Here is a 3,823-nt window from a genome sequence, read left to right as displayed (position 1 = left end):
AATATATCCTTAGTAGACCATTCTGACAATTGATTAATGCATTGTTGGTATCCAGAAATGGTCTTCCAAGAATGATAGGGATCTTATCCCTAGTGGTGAAGGGTTTGGTGTCCAAAACAATAAAATCGACTGGAAAAATAAATTCTCCTACCTTAAGTAGGACATCTTCGACCATCCCTTTCGAAATCTTAATAGAACAGTCGGTCAACTGGAGAGTTGTCCATGTAGCTTTCAACTCTCCTAATTTAAGTTGTTGATAAACATGATAAGGTAAAAGGTTCACACTTGCACCAAGGTCATTTAAGGTATGATCAATACGAGTGTTGTCAATGACACAAGAGATGGTGAGACACCCGGGATCCTTATACTTGGCTGCTATAGGTTGTGTGATCATTGAACTGATATTAGCTGCCAAGAATGCCTTTTTGGGCACACTTGTGATACACTTGTGAGTGTATAAGTTTTTGAGGACTTTGGCATAGGCTGAGATTTGAGTTATAACATCCAAAAGAGGGATGTTTACCTCTACCTTCTTGAAGACTTCTAAAATTTTTTCCATTGAAGCTGTCTTCTTCTTATTCATCAAACGGTTAGGATAGGAGACATGAGGAACATAAACACTATCAGAAGTTCTCTCATTAATAGAGTCATTTTTTATAGCTTCCACCAAATCATCCTTAATATCTTCAGGTCCATCAGGTGAACTAGAATGGGAGGCACAGCAGTAGCCTCGATAGTCAGAGGGTCAACAGAAAGGTCAGATGGTGGAGAATGAGTGGTATCATTCTGTAGATACTCTCGGCCATTCCATAGGGCATATACCGCATTACACTGGTTGGAGGGCCTTTGATGTTGTTGACTTTGTACAACATTAAGCTGAGGAGCAGGTAGCCCTTGTGGAGTCAGCACCTGATGTCTAGGATTTAGCTCTTGATGACTAGGCAATTTTCCTTTCTCCTTCTGATGCATGATTGTGACAAGTTGGGTGAGTTGCCTCTCCACATTATTGTGGTTTGTCATGAGAAGGGCCATGCTTTTCTCTAGCTCACTAATTCTTGCAGCCTCTCTAGTGGATGTAAACCCCAGGGGTTGTTGATAAGGTGCTTGGAGAGGGGGCCTAGCAAAATTTGACTGAAGACCTAGATTAGGCCAAGGGAAAGAATTAGGTAGTGGTGCAAAATTGGGCCTCTAGGAACTAGGCTACCCTTGGTTGTGAAAGTTAGATGGACCTCCTTGATTCCCTTGGCTCCATGAAAAATTTGGGTGATTTCTCCACCCTGGATTGTAAGTGTTGCTAAATGGGTTATTCGGGTAAAGAGCATTAACACTTTCATTGCCCCTAGAACTGTTGGGGAATTATTCCATTACATGTCCAGGGGAGTGACACCAATTGCACATAGAGACCTGATTTTGGACTGGGTGGACTGGGGCATGTTCTTTAGGGACAAGGGCTTCTATTATCTTAATAAGGCTATCTAAATTGGCCTCCTTGGCTACTATCCCATCGACATAGTACCCTTTACCTCCTATAGTTCTTTCACTTTCCTGAGTAGACTCCCATTCTCTTGTCTTTTCAACTAGGTCAACCAAAAATTTCTAAGCTTCGTTTTCGTCTGCATAAGCTGTGAAGCTTGTAGGACACATAGAATCTAACATTTGCTTGGTATAGTAGTCTATTCCTTCATAAATTATTTGGAAAAGATGCCATTTGTCAATCCCATGATGGGGACACTCTTGGAGAAGGTCTTGGAACCTTTCCATGAGTCTAGAAAATGACTCTTGAGGTTTTTTTCGGAACTGCATGATCTTGCTCTTAAGTTTGTTTATTTTATGCAAGGGAAAAATTTTTCTTAAGAACGCTACAGTAAATTGTTCTCATGTGGTAATGGAATTAGTTGGCACCCTATATAACCATCTTTTTACTCCATCCTTGAGTAAAAAGGTAATGCCTCTAAGTTTAATAGCATCATCATTGAGCTGTTGTATCTTATGAGGACACAAACCTCCTCAAATTCTCTCAGGAACAAATAAGCATCTTCAGAGGATAGCCCATGGAAGTGGGGTAACATAGTGATGAATTGAGTTTTAAGCTCATAATTGTTCCCTGTGGTAGCTGGTAATCTAATGCAAGAAGGTTGGGCTGCCCTGGCTAGGTAGAATCTATCCTTTAAAGTAGGCTTAGGTTGTTTTTCCATTCTTAAAATAGGTACTCTCACTAAACGATTAGTAGAATCACAGGTCCACGCACTCATGCAATAGAAAACTACCTACAACTAGAATAAGACAAGCATAAAAGAATGGAAAGAAAAACTCTTTTTTTTTATTTGATTTTTGATTTTTTTTGGCTTTTTAGGAGCTTACCGGCAGGGATCCAGGGTTGCTCAGGTCAATTCCTGAGGTATTACTACAGGGCGAAACCTGTCTTTATCATATTGTGAGGCATGGTGACCTCCACTGATACAACTATAATTGCAAGTTGATCTTCTCAGGAATTCAATAAAAATAAATAAAAAACAAAACAAAGCAAACAAAGCACTCTGATTTACCAAAAGAAAGCTAAAAATAACATGGAACTGTCTCCCCGGCAACGGCACCAAAAACTTGTTTGAGATTATAAATGTAACCGCAAGAGTACGGATCAGTGTAACTACGGGTCGAACTCAGGGAGAGCAGCCACTTTATTTTATTTTTTGCTTAAAGTGAGCCTATTAATGGTTGTGATCTAATTCTAACTACCATCCTAAACATATGTACCTAAAATAACATCCTAACCATTTGTCATCTAAGAATTTAAAGACACAAGCCACGCAATTAAAATTAAATAAATAAATAACTGAAAATAAATAACCCCCGTAATTAAAAAAAATAATAAAGGGAAAAAATGCTAAAATAAAAATAAAGTAAAAGAAAGAGGATAAAGCTAGAGAGAGACTCACAAGTAGGTTGCTCTACTTAGCCCGAGGGATGCATCATAATATGAGCTTCCCTACTTGACCAGAGAGTCACCCTTACAAGGGTTACTCTACTTGGCTTTAGGGAAAGGGAAACAATTAAAATAAAAGCAATAAATTGATAGTTCTATCGCTAGGAGGGGCAAAGCCAACACATACACTAGCCATGAACCTTGGGGGAAAGGGATAACAATAATGTAACGACTAAAATTAAAATCTTAAATTAAGAAAAAAATGGTAGTCAGAAGAGGGAATGAGAGGGGGGAGAGAAGATTACTGAAGGAGCCTACTTACTTGAATCAATGCTTGAACTTGAAAGCTTGGGTGATTTGAGATACTACCGATACTAAAAACCAGATCTGGAATAAATCAAATCTGAAATTTCTAGTACTAGAGAAAACAAATCTTGAAAAAAAAAAACTGAACTTGAAAAAAAAAATGCTCCACGGTTCATGATCTTGTCACCTAGATCTAAGCCTAGAACTATAACTTTAAAAATTACAACTCAATTGCATAAATCATAAACATAAAAGGCTTAATAAGAATAAAAGAGTACTTGCATTAATTGACATAAAAAGCTATTACAAAAGTGATTAAAGCAAAAATAAAGAAGAACTAAAACTAAATAGAGTGAGAGAGGGAGAGAAAGAAGAGAACTAAGCATAAACTAGAAAATAAACTAAGGGGAATAATAAAAAATAGGAGGGGGGAGGAAGGGGCTTTTATAGGGCTTTGGTCTTGCCTCCTTCCTTCTACAAGTCTTCTTTAAGAAAAGAAAGAAAATAAAATTAAATTAAATCTTGATAAAAATCCTCATTTTCTGAGATATTGTGTGAGAAAAGAGAGAATCTGTTTCCAAAATTAACAAATTC

The sequence above is a fragment of the Macadamia integrifolia genome, chromosome 11, assembly GCF_013358625.1.
Source record: "Macadamia integrifolia cultivar HAES 741 chromosome 11, SCU_Mint_v3, whole genome shotgun sequence".
Lineage (NCBI taxonomy): Eukaryota > Viridiplantae > Streptophyta > Magnoliopsida > Proteales > Proteaceae > Macadamia > Macadamia integrifolia.
This window is presented reverse-complemented; position numbering follows the sequence as displayed.